Here is a 20,386-nt window from a genome sequence, read left to right as displayed (position 1 = left end):
TTTGTATGTGTGTGGGTACGCGCGCGCCCCACGGGTATTTATATAATAAAGAATTTCGAAAAAAAGAGTCAAGCTAAAAACCACATGGTACACACGCATCATCTAACAACATTCAAGAGATTAGATAAATTCATTCTATAAGAAAATAGTACGCGCGTAGGTTGAGGTGTGTAATGTAAATGTTTAATGTGCTAAATACAACATATCAATGACCTAAAACATATTTTGGTAACATCACTTTAGCGAATTGATTGTGATTGATAATGTCATTTCGTAGAACCGTCTGGCGATTGTTCTTTTAACCTGAACTCCATCAACACGATTGATGTGCGACTGATTATTTTGAGTCTCGTGTCTAATGGAGATGAGGGCAGTGAAAGTTTCGGATCCTGGATAAAATCTCCATGAAAGGAGACGTGGGGGTCAAAGGTAACGTGGTATGTTGTATAATACAATGTTACAGTTAAGTTTCAAATCCCAGAGGACGCCCCACCCCAGCTGAGCCGAGCCCTCATCACCCTCCTCGGGGTGAGGGAGAACAAAGGTTACATTCATATACGTAGTATATGGACTAAACGTTGCAACCTGAACTCCATGTATACCAGCTGAGGGGGAGGGGTATGTTATTATATTATTCTTATTATGTTTGACAAGGATATATGGATGACAACAAAGGATTATAAACCTGCATGCAGACCAGAGGGAAGTAGGGGGTAGAGGTACAAGGTTGCATTTTTTAAATAGGTAACATTGATCCCACCTTGTAACATTTACAAAGATAGGTTGAGGGGATAATATCTTTCGTGATGTTGAGATGTGAAGATGACAACACTGATTATGGATCCTAAATGCCTTTCCTCTGTGAAGGGATGGATGTTAAAGGTCATTTGCTTTTGTAGGGGCCTTGAGGTGCTTTTGTTGTGCCCTGAATTCTGTCTAAACCAGTTGGACAATGTATTCACAAGAATGAATGGACAACAAACAAAATAATGTTTAATTGCTGAAAAAAGAGAGACCACTGGGTATAAAGGAAGATGGGATTAAGTGCAGAGCAGGAGGGTGTAAAAACTTAAAACATTACGAATATGTGTGATGTCCTTCAGCTCTGATTTATATTTCCTTCAAACAGTTTCTTTGATAAAATCACGAGGAAAAGATATTGCTGGTGTGTGAGTTTAATAATTTGTATGTTTCCAGATGTGCCAAAAAATGCAATGTTATGGTATACATGGAAAATCAGCATATTATAAGCTATGTAAGGGTAAGTTATAGTTATGCATATAGTTGTGGTAAATTGTAGCATTACACACACACAGACACACGCACGCACGCACGCACGCATATATACATACATACATACATACATACATACATACATACATACATACATAAATAAATATTATGATATAGAAAATATTATGTAATATATCGGACAGATACAAAGATAGCATGTTTACGTCTACGGTATGTGTATGTTACTATATTAAACATGTCTGAAAATTGGTTTATTCATAAATGGAAAAGCTAAACTACAATGTCGAAAACAAGACTAATCCCAAAACTTGCAAAGTATATTTTCAATGACAGTAATGATTCTACATCGAAACTGCAGAAAATAGAAAACTTCCTAATCACTAAAACATATATGTTGACGAATGAAAATCCCATAGAAGAAATTATCAGTTTTGTTCAGGATCAGCTCACATTATATAAGTACTGATATTGGTTTGACATAATAAAATTCCTTAGCAGCAATGGATTTGTAAGCTTTGTAAACTGTGTATCGAATATGAATGGTGTTTTTTAATTGATGGCTTTCTTCTTCTGCCATGCTGACAAACGTTTTTCATCAAGCTGGTTGATGTGGTGTCATCCTTATGGAAAATGAAAGACAATGAAATTGTTTTATTTATATCTAGTGTAATGCTTGTGATAACTAGAAAATATTTTCTGTAGATTTCAACTTCTAAAAAAACTGGTAGAAAATTGATTAAATGTATAAACTCAGAACCTCTTTGATATCTGAATTGTTTCGACTCTATGGTCTTAACAGAAAAGAGCGGAAGCCAGTAAGTTTTGTAAAATTCAAGAAATAATGTATTTTCCTGAATAAAAAATTGAAATTGTAAAAATAACTCACGATATTGCGAATTAATCCCAAATAATCCAAGAGTTTCTAACACAAGTCTTAACGATTAAAGTTCTGAAGAAACATTAGTGGTATTCGAAAATAAATCCAGTGCTGAAGGTGTTGATGTGCCTATAGTGGCCTAAGGTGAAGATATACCAACAGATTTTTTGTTGAATAACAGTATTATAACCCAAGGCTTAAATTAACTATAATTTCCATTTAATTTCCATATAATTTCCATTCAATTTCCATATAATTTCCATTTAATTTCCATTCAATTTCCATTTAATTTCCATTTAATTTCTTAGAAGAGCTTACAGAACACTTTGTCTTTCCGGAATAATTATTATCAAGACTTGTTAGTTTATTTTTTATCTTGTTTTAAATGTTTATATATTTTTATGTTTATTTAATTTATATTGTGTATCTGACATTTGTCATGTTTACGACTGAGAGTTGTGGATAGAGTGTCTGCATACTTGATCTTTTATATTTAATTTCTCAAGTAAACGACATTATACAAAAAGCTAAGAAACAAAAGCAGAACCAGGATAAGGGTTAAAAGTACACTTCTAGAATATTCTAGAAGATAAAATCTGTTGTTAACATTATGATAAAGAACATCAGGTACTAAAGGTTCTTCATGGGGAAATTCAAATGTCCTAGACCCAATTAAACATATTTGCCACTATCAATAACGATCCTTATATTTAACCCACACTCATTAGAGAAATATTCACTGTGTATTATTTGCTTACAAAATGAAAGCTACTGGTCAGGTAGGTACACAATGAACTTGAATTTGTATAACGTCATGGATATGGGGGGTGGGGATGTACCTAGGGTGCAGTCTGATAATGAATACTGTATATCAGTCGGAAGAAATACACTGGGACAAACATTTTTTTTTATTCTTTATCTTGTACTTTTTTTGAATTTATTTATTTTGAATGCATCCAGGACGATCGTTGCCAATTGAGACGAACGCTTTATGTTCAAACTCATTGTACATCGACCAGATATTAAGTTTAATTTTCATTCATAAAATAATTAACATGTATTCATATTTTTTTTTAAATACGAAATATCTGTGATATTAACGTCACATAAATATCATACCGATAGGTTTTCATTTCTTTCAATGACCGTATGTCACAAGTACTGCAAACGCTTACACCAGTTGTGACAGCAGGTGAACAAAGTAAGGGACGTAAATGACAGAGATACAAAAAAATTGATATGGTAAGTTACTTCCCTTGATAGATTTGAGCCGTAAAGGACTTGTGGTAAAATTCAGCTCCCATAGTGTAACAGTGCAAACACCTTGATAAAAAAAATCAATAATTTTAAATTTCGAGTATGTTCATCATCAACCTTATATTTATCAATCTAGAAACACCCATGATGACTTACATTTATCAATATGGACACATCCCTTATGACTTACATTTATCAATATGGACACATCCCTTATGACTTACATTTATCAATATGGACACATCCCTTATGACCTATACTTATCAATATGGACACATCCCTGATCACAGCTTTTATGTAGAGAATACAATAGGAGCCGAGGCATTTTCGTTTTATCTTCATGTGTTTGAAACACGTTGTTTTCGATTCCCCATCAGTGACTCAGGTACTAATATCAGTCATGAGTTTTGCAGTTTAAAAACTGTAAAATGATTGAAATTCCATCAATAAAACTTTATTTCTTTGCAGTTAAAACTAGGTAAACTTTCAAAATGATTTATTTACAAACGTTTTACTTCATTATCAACCAGTTTTGGTCCACCAAACCCGTATGTTTCAACCACTTCTAGACTGGTTCGAATTCTTCCATGTCATCAATACCTTGAGTCCTATAGTGCGCCTGAACCTGTGTTAATAAATATGGGAGCAAAGTATTCTGGGCATGGAAAGAGTTATCTACCCGCGAACATCACTGATATCACGCCAATACAGTTCTAACCCGGGTCAGCAACACTTGCTGCTCCAATCAACCACGTAAGAATAAACAGGCATGTAACAGGGTAAATGCATTCAATACGTGACCATGATGTGTTGTAGAAAACAATGTAGACATCAATTTTATTATTTAGTTTTGATAGGACGAAAAAACAGATGGGAACAGATCAGTGAATCTCGTGGGAGTGGGAGGCCTGGCCTTACTCGCAAGCTAATTTATTTTAACTAATTGAACAAAATTAGTTTTCTTTCTAAACATCAGAGTAGGGCACTTTTTCATTCTAATTAGGAGCCGAAATTATTTTTTCTCCAAAACGCCCCGTCCCCCAGCCTGGAAAATTAAATTGTTGGTACTTTTGCACACTACTGTGTACGATGTAAGTATTATTTTTAGACATACACACAAACATACATGCTTGCTACATCAAATATAAATTTAACACAGAAGTAAAATAAAATTACAAGAGAAATATCAATATATGGAGATATCAGACTGGACTACACTATGTGGACATATACAATTGTACATCAGTATATGGACATGTAAGACTCGACTACACTATGTGGGCATACACAATTGTACATTAGTATATGGACATGTAAGACTGGACTACACTATGTGGACAAATGCAATTGTACATCAGTATATGGACATATAAGACTGTACAGCACTATGTGAGCATAAAACACTGCACACCACTATGTGGACATATACAATTGTACATCAGTATATGAACATATAAGACTGAACAGCACTGTGTGGGCATAAAAAACTGCACACCATTATGTGGACATGTAAAATTTCACATCACTCTGTTGACAATTAAAATTGTACATCAGTGTATGGACATATAAAACTGCACATCAATATGTGGACATTGTTATGTATTTTTTATTTAATTGTTTGTTTGTTAGATGTAAAAAAATATATTCCATTGCATGTTATTGTAATGTAACATTGTCTACAGGAGTTGACATTGTCCAGAATTAAAACATTGTATCTGTCGCTGACCTTGTTCCAAAATCAGTGACAGTTTTGGTAAGCAACTTTAAAAAAAATTCTGTCTCAGAGTCAGAATCAGTAAGTTGAGTCAAGGTCATACCTGGACTACGTGGTATAAAGAACGTGTCAATTGATAAACAAACTTCCGTTTCTTCCAGAAGGATAAACTCTTGACCAGCATCTGGGAATCTGTTTTGCGTTTTAGTTAGTCTTATAACTAATGTTATGATAAGAAATTTATCAGTCGTGCCTTAACACTTGAGACGTCAAGTTGTTTTATGTTATGTCCAGTTTGGGGCTGAATTATTTTCTTCAAATTATTTAATTTCAAGTGATTGCTTTCCCTGGAAATCGTAAAGTGCTCTGATAATTCTTGGATAAAGACATTTAACAGAATTAATATAGAATTCTAAAACTAGAATAATATTTTCTGTGATTCAACAAGAGGCTGTTGACACATCAGTACAACACTGACTATTACATACGTCATCGCCTTCCATTTTGGATTTTCGTCGGGATTTTGAACTGTGATTCACTTAGAACTTTTCATTGATAGAAATTGTGCTTTTTAATTTTTAGAATACTATTTGGATTTAATTCGCAATACAGTAAGTCTACTTTTGTTTAATACCTTTTAGTCTAAGGAAATAATTTTTTGGTTAAATTTTACAATGCCTGTTGTCGTCACTCTTTTCTGTTACTTATTTTAAGAGCATAGACTCGTAACAACATATAAAACAGCACATCACTATGTGGACATATAAAACAGCACATCGCTATGTGGACATATAAAACAGCACATCACTCTGTGGACATGTTAAACAGCACATGGCTATGTGGACATATAAAACAGCACATCGCTATGTGGACATATAAAACAGCACATCACTCTGTTGACAAATAAAATTGAACATCATTATATGGACATATAAAACTGTAAAGCACTATGTGGACATCTTAGGTTTGACACCTTGAAGAGTAAAGCAGCATATCCAGCTGCCTATAACTATCTCCCAAACCCAACAAAGATAGCAACACTGGTAGGTTGGATATTGGAGAACACAGATATATTTGCAAGTGAACAGAAAAACAATTTTTCAGAAATTCTATTTAACATATAATTGAAAATGAATTGCTACTATGAGAACAATTGGTTGCATTCATTGACCTTTTTGTGCGAAAAAAAAAACATGGAAAATTACATTGATTTATCAACGATGTGACCATACAACAAGTTGCTAAAGGGTATATTATTGGTAGAGTAATTATTACATACTGATTCAAGTTAAAGGTCATATTAACACATTAAAGGTTAAAGGTTATATTGTGCCGAAGCCACAGGAGAAAACCAACGATTCTTATAAGAGGAAAATGTGAAAGTTTGTATTAAGTTTCAAATGATTTTATAACCAGTCTGAAGATTAATGATCATAACTTTACAAAGGCACAACAATTATAATTATTGCAAGACCGATTATATTAGAGGTGAGTGGGTGGAGAAAACGACTCAGATGGTGAATCATAAACTTTTCTGAAGAAAGTACTTAAGGAAAGATGTAACAATCTCAATCCTTTTAAGGGGTGGTGGGTGGTAGGGAAAGTTAGAAAGGTCAGAGTTGTTGCAACTGAAGAACATAATAGGTACTAAATTGTAACGTTCCACGCAAAAGGTCTCACTGCCGAGCAAATCAAACACACGAACGAGCGTGACTTGGAGTCCGTAGTTTCCCATATTTCCAAAGGCTTCTCGACAACAGTAGTTGTGATTCCGAAACACGCAAATACTGGAAATAACTTTTCTTTAATCACCAAATGACCACAAAATAACGAAAGTAGTGAAGGGGGGGGGGGGGGCGAACGTGGGACAATGGGACTTTCATGTTAAAATAGTACCACGGGACTTGGGGGACAATATAAATTTAACATGAGAAATTTAATATGGGTATTTCCATTGTCCCTATACAGACCCAATCATCCATAGAATTTAACATGGGTGGGCCTGACTAGGGACAATAGGATTTGAACAGGGGTGACGTCACGGTATTGGACACTGGCAACAATGTTGCAAGTGGCTGACCTCAATCGGGCAGATCAGAGTTGCACCCATACACACAAACGTACGAGAGCACACACGCATACATACACAGACGTACGTGCGCACACATACACACAAAATCGACTAAAATATTTTGGGCAAGAAAGTAAATCTTTTCGAGGCATTGGGGTGGACCTGAAAAGGGTCTTTTGTATTGTTGCTAACACCACTCAGTGAACATAGAGGGCATAGTACGGATCTTCTTCTCTTCCTCAAACTTCGTCTGACCTCTAGATCGTAGATTAGGACTCACTTCAGACATCCTTGTCTCTCCACATATTCTTCATTTCCATAGGGCCGTCTCAGTGATCTGGGTGATATCCCATGATGATTTGACATATATGGGATAGTCCGGGTTGAACAACATTGGCAATAGGAGGGTAGACGATTCTACATTAGTCCTCTTCTTGTGACGAGAACAGGTGATTTAAATGAAGTGCACCGCAGTTATTTGTAGTGGAAGAGCGGATCGAAACGGATTGAGTTCTTTCACCAATCCTAATACGCGTTACAAAGTTCAGTCACAGTGCGGAGTTTGTCTTCCAATCCGAAGAGAGCTACCTGTGACGTCACATTTCCTATATAGTTGCTCTAGCGTCTGTGCGCAGTGAATCAAGGGGTAATAGGCCCTCAAACAACCAATTTTATCAAACGTCAAAACTCGGTCAAAGCACTATTCTAGCTACATTACTTATGCGACAATGAAGACTCATGCCCGAAACGGAGGATGTTAAAAGACCATGAGTATGCGCACCGTTTGAAAACCTATCCCGACTTTAAACGTATCGTGAAAAGCTACAAGAAGGTTGAACCACTGAACCCACGGGACGGTTTGTATGGAGGACGAACGAATGCCACCTGTTTCAAATATCACATGGGTGACGAGATTCAGAAAGGCATTTTCGCAGACTACGTGGATGCCTTTCTGAAACGGAAACAAGAAGCAGCGTCTACCCTTCCTGGGGCCAAACTTCCGAAGACCAAGAGAAATTCAAAGATAAATACTTGGAGCAGGAGGGCATCACTTTATACCACACCAAAAAAACGAAGACAGGCGTTGATCTTAGTCAATTAAGAAGAAGAACTGGACTTTGTACACGCTGACATATTTGGAAATGTCATCATTGCGGCCTACGTGACAACCCATGCTCGCTGAAAATTGTACGAAGCTTTAGAACTGTTAGGAGATCGTGTGCTGTATTTTGACACGGACAGTTGTATCTACATCGATCGCCTGGGGCACGGTCACCCTGACATCGAAGTAGACCGTTTCAGAGCCTAGACGGACGAGCACCCTGAAGACAAAATTCTAAGTTTTGCTAGTGGCGGTCCCAAGAGTATGGTGTAAGGTTACGAATACCGGGACCCCCACGGACAAGAGCACACTATTCAGACTGGAGGATTACCAACACTTACTACGAGTACTGTGTCCATTGAGTTGGGGTCGACGTATGGTGTTTGTCTAATTGACTTCCTTTCTAGGATTCGATTACCAGCCGATTCCTTGTGGACTCTTTACGGACAGTACCTACCCCCATAAACATGAGGATGGTACCTATAAATGTACACGCGAGACTCATTCTGTTAAAAGCGTTGCGCTTTCATCTCGATACTTCCCGACCTGTACAGAAAAATGATTCGTCAACTTTTAGTCACTGAAGATGTTTACGATGATGTGGTTGTATCTTGTGACTTACACTCTCATTGGTCAGATGTACTTGGCTGGAAAAGTCTTGGTTTCGAGACTTGGACAAAAGAAGTGGCAATCTATGCGCAAGATTGGTGGTCATAATTTCAAACGTCCACTGAAAAAGTAAGTTTTAAACCTGTGTTAGCCGCAGTGCCAGAAGAAGATCGCGACACCGATGAAAACAAGCCCATTCAGGACAGGATTGTCATTGACATGGATATCCCCGAAAAGCCATTCAGGGAGGACACTAGTGTGACTGTGATAAGTGTACATACTCTATGAACATTGCAAACTGTCCCTAGGACACCACCACTTCGTTACCAAAAATGTTGTACAGTGACTTGTTTATATTCCACTTTGATCGTTTTCATGTGCATCTTATAGATGTACCTAACCCTTTGGCTTTTATTAAGTTTTTCTTTCGTGTTCGATTTTAACAATGTTTTTGAGATAAACGTTTCAAAAGTGACATTCCCTGATCTATGGCAACCTCTGATGTCTCTGCTCTCTTCCTCCACTTTCACAGTCATCAAAGAAAACTTAGATCGTGCTAGTTGGGAGGCCTTGTATCTTTACCATCAGTTTGACATGTCAATTCCTGGACCGAGCGGTTTAGGCAAAACCGAATTTGTCACACTTTTCGTCGAGCATAAGCATCATTTGATCGGTCGTCCACCTCAACGTATCGCGTGGTGTTACAAGAGTGGCGAAAATCGGAATACAGTCTCCTACTGAAAAGTCAAGGTGATTCACCGTGTTTGTGGAAGGCATTCCTGGCGAAGACGACGGGATCGTGTCTGACCCCAGTCAGATTCATCTGGTCATCTTCGACAACATGTTAGGAGATGACAAAGAAGAAATTAAACTGGTTTACAAGTAAAGGTCATCATTTTAATAACAGTGTTGTTTACATCACCCAAAATTTGTTTCAACAAAGTAAAGCCCATCGCACCATTAGTCGTCTCATTGCTTATTACGTGGTCGTGTTTAAAAGCCCTAGAGATAAATCGCAGGTACAAGTTATTAACTCCTTGGGTGATTCATGCGTACGACTATGCCACTCAAAACTCTCACGCCTGTTTACTCGTGGATTTAAAACCCACCCCAATCCCGATTATTTGCGATTTCGTACCCATCGATTTCACCACTGATGCCAAGAACGGGGGTGGGGGGGTGTCTGTCATGTACACATCATCGTGGACTTGTAAAATCTATATAAACCTTTTGGTCTGTCTCACACATCGTCAATATGACGTCCATTCAGTCTCATCTGCCCGTCAAACTGATTCGTACCCTGTAAGGCAACAGTCGCAACAACAAAAAGTAAACACAAATGTGTTAGTTACTTAGAAGCCAGTCTTAGACAAATCGTACGATGGTTTACGGTGAGAGCACATCAATTTCTTCAAGGTATTATTCATGTTACTCATCAAACTAAACGTTTTTTTGACAGAAACAAAGTAGCCTTGACTCAACTGGCAGATCCCTCATCGACACTCAAACCACAAAGCAGATCATTTTGAAACCTGGAGGTAGCGGTTCTCTAGGACGCGTCATTCCCTCCCTCTTAAAATAGGATCTCAATTCCCCCAAAATCATCTCCAAGAAAATATCGTACCCAGAAGAAAAAGTGCAGTGGTGTCAAGACAAGGTCACAAGCCCCGAAAAAGAAAAAGAAAGGCCCCCAGAAATGACACCAGAAATCAGCTTCTACCCGCAAGTGAGGTACGTCGGCCTGGTTGCAACCTTACATTACCAAACCACGACCTGCAGCGACGGTGATCACGTCTTTATTAGTCTCAGGTTCTTCCTCTTATCCGTTGCTGCTGATGCCAACCGAACATAAGATGACAAGCGTCTTTCCTAATCAAGCTTAAGAAATGGAAGCCCGTGTCTCCAGGAACTTCTCCAACAACGGTGACACCTTCCACCTCTTTAGCTGCTTCGGCTCCTGTTAACAAAGTAACTGTTATAGAGTTTACTGGATTTATCGAAGCAAGAAATATCCCGATTGAGTCCGTTACGAACCCCTCCACGATGCGTGATGCCCGCCCCGAAAATGATATGACGGACCTACAAGCGGTGGCGACACATTCCACCATAAAAATGATCTGGGGTAAACGATGGGTATCACTGTGTTTGTGCTCCGGAGCAAACACAGATATCACCCCCAGAATTCATCCCTCCTCTAAAACCAAAGGAAAGAAAATGAAAAGACTTCCTTCTCGTTTATCAACGCTTTGGGACGTGTTGTCTGTCCTGTCCAAAGTCCCTCCGCCCATGCAAAAACAACTCATTCAAATATCCTCCAAAGACGTCGTTAATACCGTGTGTGAATGTTGCCTGAATGTCTTGAAAGGCACGATACCTTTGTCTCAGCATCATAAAGAATGCTTTGCTAAGCATCGACACGTTCTTCGGCAAATCATCAAGAAGAAAATACCCATCCGTCAAAAGATAAACATAGTACAACGCAGATGAAGTTTTTCCATGTTGTTAGGACCCTTCCTGAAACGACTATGGTGAACAATGCTGGGAGGACTCATGGGAGCAAGATAAACAAGGACTAAGAAGATAAAATGGACCTCTGGGGTAAAAAGTTCTTAGACGTGATCTTTGGAATCCGATGGATGGACGAAAATTGACTTTTGTGCCTTACAAACGATGGATGGAATTGCATAGTTGGCAAGAATAACAGACCCCACATTTACATTCCAATCCTTATTTGACCGAGATGTCCCAGTTACAACACGAATTCAATCTTTGATGGATCACAGAAATTTGTCAGAAGCAGAAAAATCGTAACGGTACGGCCAAATGTTGCAACGACATGAACTCTTTCACCAGAAGGCTTTAAACGAAAGAGCTTCACCGACTCTGAAATTTTTCAGTCCCTGATGAAAAGTCCGTCACCACTTTCACCACCACTACCCTTAGTGACCACGACAGATGTAGCCCAACGTATGCCTGAAGAAAAAGAGACACAACAATTCTTTCAAACAACGTCAGCGACTCTCATCCCTAGTAAGATTTCAGCGTCCTTGTTGACCCATTCCCCCACATCACCACGAGAAGAACTCAAAGCGTGGGTTACAAAGTTTATGTCCACTCCTCCTTCGACAGAAGTCAAAAAGAAAAAGGGAAACAGGAAGTGAAAAAGAAAGTAAGACCAAAGCCACACCATTACCATCATCACCACCACCACTACGCTACACTCGACTTCTACAGCCGTGGCAAGTCTAACACGTTAAGCGTTTCCAAACCACTACCTCGTTCCAGCCAAAGTAGCATCAGTGAGGAGTGGGTGACTTATTAAATAAAAAGTCCTGATGGATAATGTGCTAGTCAGCATTTACTACGATCCATTCCATACTGCGGGATACGGAGGAGTTCAGACATTTTATCATGCTGTCAAAACTCGCCTGAAAAGTCTTCGTTTACCTCAAGTGCAACTATCGTTACAAGAACAAGCCACATACACTTTAGACAAACCCATTCGACGAAAACTTTCCAATAGTCGTGCCCGATCATCAATGGTAAACCAATTTAGCCGATGTCTTTTATTGAGCACCTACAATCGTGGCAACAAATATTTGTTTTGTGTTATCGACTTCTTTTCCAAATTTGCTTGTGTCGTGTCATTGACTTCCAAATCAGAAGTCAAATCAGAAATGGAAAATTCCATAGCTTGTCTATTTCTGGCCCACCAGATAAAAGGAAACGAGGTCAAAAAGGAGCCAGATCAGGAATGGAAAATTCCATAGCTTTGTCTTTTTCTGGCCCACAACATTTACATTAAGACCATTTATCTATAACATTTACATAAGATCTGGCTTTTTTGGGGGGACCTATTTACCTATTGTCTATTTCAGTTCTGCGATGAATCGAAAAATTATTTTTACGTGTTTAGGCTTAAATAAACAGTAACACAGAAAGAGTGAAAAATACAAGCTTTTTAAAATTTAACAAATAATTTATTTCCATGGAAAAATTCTGTAAAAATAAAAATAATATGAACTTACGGTGTTATAAAATCATATTCAAAAATAATCCAAGAATAATCCACGAATTAAATTGCAAACGTCCTAGTAATAAATGTTATAATTTCAAGTTCGAATCCTGATGGAAAAACCAAGATGGGTGACAATGACGTATGCTGTAGTCAGTACTGAGCTTATCTACAGTTCCTTGTAGAAATACAAATAATGACACTCCGGTGTTGAAAATTCAAATTAAATTTGTAAGCAATGTCTTTCCAAAAATTCTGTGTTAGCACTCCTTAAAATACATCCAGAGAAAAAAGAATTAATCCTTTTGAAATCCAATTGATCTGAAGAAAAGTATAACTCAAAATCTGGCTACAACAAAATAACTTGACATCAGTGTAAAAAGCCAAAAACTGAGAAATCTCTCTCTACGAATTTCTATTAAAACTAACAAATGCGCAGTAATGGAAAAACCGGAATTGCGAAATCGAACGGGGGTGGGGGTGGGCACGTGATCGTGTTTATGTCACGTACACCAAAAATGACCCTGACGATAGCCTATCATTTTAAAGTAAATATTCTTTTCCCCTATGTTAGCAGCTACCAACATCAATATAGTTTGGACTGGTTCGAGTTCATTTATAAAGCATATGCCAGCAGCATTTCCGATACTTTGGGCAGAATGTTGATGTTATATATGATGTGTACAGCTTGACAGACTTGTAGAAGCAGTAATAACTGCATACAGTCTGACAGACTTGTAGAAGCGTTAATAACTGTGTACGGTCTGACAGACTTGTAGGAGCAGTAACAACTGTGTACAGCCTGACAGACTTATAGAAGCAGTAATAACTGTATAAAGTCTGACAGACTTGTAGAAATAGCAATAACTATGTACAGTTTGACAGACTTGTAGAAGCAGTGTGTGTGTGTGTGTGTGTGTGTGTGTGTGTGTGATTTGGATTTTAACGTAGCTTTAGCAATTTTTCAGTCTTATCGCTACAATGTCTACAGTGTGACAGTTTATAGTGATGTCCAGCACTGGGGCATCATGCCGCAGACATGTAGCATGATGTCCCACCCAGTCACATTATCCTGACACCAAGCCGACTAGACCTTACACTAACCTCTTTATGCTGAGCGCCAAGCGTGGCAGCTGTTAGCACCATTTTTTGTAAGTCTTTGGTATGACTCGGCCGGGAATCGAACCCACGACCTTCCGCATCCGAGGCTGACGCTCTAACCACTAGGCCACCGTAGCGGTTTGTAGAAGAAGTAATAGCTGTGTACAGCCTGACAGACTTGTAAAAACACTGATTCCTGTATATAGTCTGACAGACTTGTAGAAGCAGTAACAACTGTATAAAGTCTGACAGACTTGTAGAAGCAGTAATAACTGTATAAAGTCTCACAGACTTGTAGAAACAGTAATGATTGTGTAATATCTCTCAGACTTGTTGAAGCAGTAATAACTGTACCACTAGGTCACCGGGGCGGTTTGTAGAAGAAGTAATAGCTGTGTACAGCCTGACAGACTTGTAGAAACAGTGATACCTGTGTAAAGTCTGACAGTCTTGTAGAAGCAGTAACAACTGTATCAAGTCTCACAGACTTGTTGAAGCAGTAATAACTATCAAGTCTCACGGACATGTAGAAACAATGATGATCGTGCTCCTTGTCTAATATTATTTGCATACGTATACAGGAAGAGAGAAGGTCATTTTTTAAGAACAATTTTGTTACGATGATTTTTACTGTGTGAACAGGCTGTTGTTTTATTTAAGATTAATATATTTATCTATTTGGCACAGAAAATGTTCTATTGTGACTGACAAAAGCTGGGAGGTTTTGTAGTGCAGGATGGAGGGTGACGAGAAAGGATGCTTGCAGTGTGTGTGTGTGTGTGTGTGTGTGTGTGTGTGTCCATTTATACTACCATGTTGTTTCTATACTAGAAAGAATTAGTAAATTATCAGGGCGGATTTCTTTTATTTAGCAAATTATCTTTCGTATATATGGAAGTTCTTACCAAGTGACTAATTCGTTTCCGAAATTGTAAAACTGGTTTCTCGGTGTCACAAAACCATTATTCAGCTGCTACCTGCATACTTTCGGCATTTAAGCATATACATGATGAATGATGACAGAAGACTGTTGAGGCGTGACTATAACTTGGATAACTGAAATTTAACAGGTACTCATTGTTTAGAAATTTCTCGTGACTACATCTAACAAATTTAATAGATATACTGGGCTTAGCATTACAGTTTGACTATACCTAAAAATTGTAATAGGTACACTGTGTTTAACATTTAAGTTTGACTATACATGACAAAATTAATAGGTACACTGTGTTTAACATTCAAGTTTGACTATACATGACAAAATTAATAGGTACACTGTGTTTAGCATTTACGTTTGACTATACATGACAAAATTAATAGGTACGCTGTGTTTAACATTTAAGTTTGACTATACATGACAAAATTAATAGGTACACTGTGTTTAACATTTAAGTTTGACTATACATGACAAAATTAATAGGTACACTGTGTTTAACATTTAAGTTTGACTATACATGACAAAATTAATAGGTACACTGTGTTTAACATTCAAGTTTGACTATACATGACAAAATTAATAGGTACACTGTGTTTAACATTTAAGTTTGACTATACATGACAAAATTAATAGGTACACTGTGTTTAACATTCAAGTTTGACTATACATGACAAAATTAATAGGTACACTGTGTTTAACATTTAAGTTTGACTATACCTAACAAATTTAACAGGTTCACTGGGTTTAGCATTTAAGCATGACTATACCTGACACAATTATTCTTCATCTCTGATTCACGTCTCTTGTGTTCAAGTTGTTGTTATTAGCATCTAAAGTAACTGCGGGGAATAGTCCCATCCAATAGTCCCATAGTCCCATCAAAATATGGTCCATATTTTTTATATGACCTGTCTCGTATGGGAACCCCGACTTCTCTCATTTGATGCTTCGTGCCCTCCATAACTTCGTAACTTCTGACACCAAAAACGTTTCATAATAGTTTTTGATGGACATGTGTAGGTTATATGGGTTATGATTAAATATGGTATTTTGACCTAATATTGCCCGATTTGATGGACATGTGTAGGCTATATGGGCTATGATTAAATATGGTATTTTGACCTAATATTGCCCGATTTGATGGACATGTGTAGGTTATATGGGCTATGATTAAATATGGTATTTTGACCTAATATTGCCCGATTTGATGGACATGTCTAGGTTATATGGGCTATGATTAAATGTGCTATTTTGAACTAATATTGCCCGATTTGATGGACATGTGTAGGTTATATGGGCTATGATTAAATATGGTATTTTGACCTAATATTGCCCGATTTGATGGATTCACTCTGAAGAGACTGGTCTGAATATTTTCAGATTTTCTGGATTCACTCCTGTAGGGACTAGTTTGTATTTTGCCAGATGTTATGGATTTTTTTTTTTAGAGACTGGTTTGTATATGACCACATTGTATGGATTCACTCCTGTAGGGACTGGTCTGTATATGGCCAGACTGTATGGATTCACTTCTGTAGGGACTGGTCTGTATATGAACAGATTTTACGGATTAATATCTGTACAGACTGGTCTGTATATGGCCAGATTGTATGGATTCACTGCTGTAGGGACTGGTCTGTATATGGCCAGATTGTATGGATTCACTCCTGTAGCGACTGGTCTGTATATGGCCAGATTGTATGTATTCACTCCTGTCGGGACTGTCTGTATATGGCCAGACTGTATGGATTCATTCCTGTAGGAACTGGTCTGTATATAACCACATTGTATGGATTCAACCCTTTAGGGACTGATCTGTATATGGACAGATTGTATGGATTCACTCATGTAGGGACTGGTCTGTATATGACAACATTTTATGGATTCACCCCTTTAGGGACTGATCTGTATATGGACAGATATTATGGGCCCTACCTGTAGGGACTGTTCCTTTTTATATCAGACAACTCTTGGTGCACTCCTGGCTTTGGCCGCTGCTAGGGTTACTTCCCCTCGAATGTTGTAGACTAGATTCCCATTAGCCTGTATAAAGCAGTCGTTCAGTGATGGAAAAACAAGGTATGAAAATCCGGTCTATATTATCGCTTAAATATGTTTAGTAATGGTAACATCATCGACCTTTTGCATTAAGTCGAAAAAAGAAACATCGGGTATAAGTGGCAGCCATTGAGAACTATTTATGGATCTACTTCTATTCATAAGGCACATTGTGAAAGCGAAAGGAGACTAAGTTGTAACTGGAACATTATCGGCCTTTTCTGTTGCAACGTAAGCTATCAAATATATTCCTACAACTACAACGAGGTTACTTATCGACTTGACGAAAATGGCGAGCGATGTTCCGAACTATGTGATTTGGTGTTCTTGATTCAAATGAGTTCTAAATATAGATCGTTTTCATGTCGTAATGAATAAGGATACGATAAATAAATAAATAAATAAATAAATAAATAAATAAATAAATTTTGTTAAAGGGGAACAAATATTTCTGATTATAACGATAAAACAAACCAGTGTGTCTTGCAGTGTTATTTGAATTATTCTTTTGCGTCCAGAAGCAATTAAAACTTTAAAGACTGGTAAATGGTTAATCTCCATTTCGTTGCTTAGCAAAGTGCTTATGAAAAAGTGTGCAAGATATAATTTGTAATCATTTATAGACCATTTAAAATGCGGAGATTATTTCTGAGTCGAAACCGTACAAATATATTGAAAGCCTTATGATACGCATTCCTGTAACTTATTTCGAAACTGATAAATCAGAATGGTTGAATTTGTTTTCTAAAACTGTGGTGATTTTCTCTACTATATGAACATGTACAGTAAAACTCACTATTGGTGTGATACCTTAACATAATTCAGGGGAATACCCCATAGTCTGCCCCTGTATATGTCAATCTTCTTCGTTCTCTGGTAATCAACTATGAATACATTCAGTAAAGGCTTCTTTTTAAAGAAAGGAAAAATATCAGTAGTTAATGGGGCCACCTTAGCGACAATGGACTTTAATGTTAACATTAAAGTCTCATTGTCGCTAAAGTGGCCCCATTAACTACTAATATCTGAAGCGAATATTGGTGAGAAATATGAATGAATTTGGATGTAAATGTGGTCGATGGCAGAAAACACTATATTGGTTCATATTTTTGGGGTCAATACACGATCTACATCACAAATCCTTCAAAGAAGAGAAAGGTTTTGATTTTATTTGAAGTTGTATATTACGACTCTGTGGTCTTTAAGTAAATAATAGAAAAGAGCAAAAAGCAACAAAATGTGTAAAATTCACCAAATAATTTATTTCCATTGAATACAAAGTGAAACATGTAACAATAGCTTACGGTATTTCGAATTAAATTCCAAACAATTCACGAATTTCTAACACAAGTCGTCATGATTAAAGTTCTGAATAAACTTTAGTGGTATTCCAAAGTAAATCAAACGCTGGAAGTGTCTATGTTCCTGTGATGGCCTGTGTCGTGATGATGTGCCAACAGTCTTTGGTGGAATCACAATAATATGCTCCAATAATATATCTTTATTTGTATTTCACTATAAATGCAAGTCTCTATTTCAAAGAATGTTAGTTTTAAGAATATTGTATTGCCAGAGAAAAAAAATTAATTAAATAATTTGAATACATAAATTCCAGCCCAGTTGATATGCTGGACACAACAATAATACAACTGATTCTGTTAAGATATTACAGAACGAATTATTAATTTCTAGATTAACAAGATTATAAAGTCCTCTACTTGACTTTACCTCGCAATTAGCATTTTCTAAAATAAACTTATCACCTAACAAAAAATTTCATTATGGAAGGTTCAGAATGTTTACAATATAAAATCTGAATATAATTAGAAAGTACGTTACTAATCTAATATATGCATATCTATCTATCGATATATATATATATATATATATATATATATATATATATATATATATATATATATATATATATATATATATATATAACAATTTTTGATTGCATAGTTGTTCGTAAGAAGTGTTTTTCTTGCCTTTTGGGTGCTGCAATTGTGTGCATAATGGTTCGCATGAAATTAATTCTTGGCCTTTTGGGTACTGCAATTGTGTGCATAATTAATCGGGTTGCGTGTTTTCTTGACCTTTAGGGTTCTGCCATTGTGTTAAAGTGCAAGTGAGGAAGGTCCGGTAACCTATTATTGGCTTTGTACCATAATACTGACCGTCCATATGTGGCTATTTCAAACTCTTCACATAATAAGAAACATTTTTCAGGTCTGGACAGGAATACATAATTTGAACGTCTCCTGATTTTTGTTTCGACTATATGGTATTATAATGATTAAATGAAAGAGAAAAACAAACAAGTTTTGTAAGATTCTAAATATGATTTTATCCATAAAATAAAAAGTGAAAAATTAAAATAATAAATATGGTGGGTGAAATTCTAAATAGTCCTATAAGTTCTATCAGAAGACGATATTTCTCGAGTAATCCGTACAATTCCGTGGTAATGAAGTTCACTGTTCTACAGATGTGCCAAAAGTTTTGACGTATCACAATAATATAATCTAAAATGTCTTTAAATAAATTCACAGTAATTCAATACAGCTACAAATCCCAAAGTATGTGCACTTTTTAATTCCAATGAATAATTGAAATAAATAAACAAATCCACTCAAATGTTCACACCTTTTGTTTCTTCTAAGACTGGTGGTAACGATAGGAACAAATAATAGCAAATTTGCAACATAGTAAAAGAACGTCAGTGTCTTCGCGAAATTCAACCCCAGTCCGGCTATGCCCTGTTTTATATGTCCTGTCTAAACATATGCTTTCCATCATATTTTAAATGGATGACGTTAGTGAATGTGATTGAAAACGTTTTATTTTTATTTTACAGATACATACTATTGCTGATGTGGATTTCTGGAAATTAACCATGCAGAAAAAAAGAGAAAGAGAAAAACAGTCCACATTTTACCCAAGGTGTACATCAGTAATTTCTTATTTTCCAATACTACAAGAACACTGAGACGATATTTTATAGACATCTAAGTTCATTAACCACAAGGCCAAGGAAAAGTGTCTCCATAACATTATTTGGGGTTTCCATAGAAATATTGTTTTACAAATAACATGTAAAAGCACAATAAAATAAAATCAATGAATTAAATAGGAGAATATATGATTTGTTTACTTCTTCAGATTCAAATAAGCCAAAAACGTTAATATGTTGACTATTATAGCAAGCTAGCATCTGTAAATGGACTCTATGTTGACTGTTATATCACGCTAGCATCTGTAAATGGACTCTATGTTGAATGCTATAGGAACCTAGCATTTGTATGTGGATCTACTGTAAATGTTACAGCAACCTAGCATTTGTATAGAGACTTATGTTGACTGTCATAGGAAGCTGGCATCTTTATATAGA

General features: G+C 36.7%; 1 long non-coding RNA gene across 1 annotated transcript; it reads left to right on the top strand.

The window, feature by feature from the left end:
- The first annotated feature begins 196 nt into the window (after positions 1–196).
- On the top strand, positions 197–20,133 carry LOC149777728 (uncharacterized). The gene is made up of 3 exons (XR_016415304.1): positions 197–429; positions 1,198–1,261; positions 19,853–20,133. It is a non-coding gene; the product is annotated as an uncharacterized LOC149777728 (long non-coding RNA).
- Positions 20,134–20,386: the final 253 nt, after the last annotated feature.

This window comes from Sinohyriopsis cumingii, chromosome 17, assembly GCF_028554795.1.
Source record: "Sinohyriopsis cumingii isolate HCF-2022 chromosome 17, ASM2855479v2, whole genome shotgun sequence".
Classification (NCBI taxonomy): Eukaryota; Metazoa; Mollusca; class Bivalvia; order Unionida; family Unionidae; genus Sinohyriopsis; species Sinohyriopsis cumingii.
Note: the sequence above shows the minus strand (reverse complement) of the source record. Positions and strands in the feature narration are given on the sequence as shown.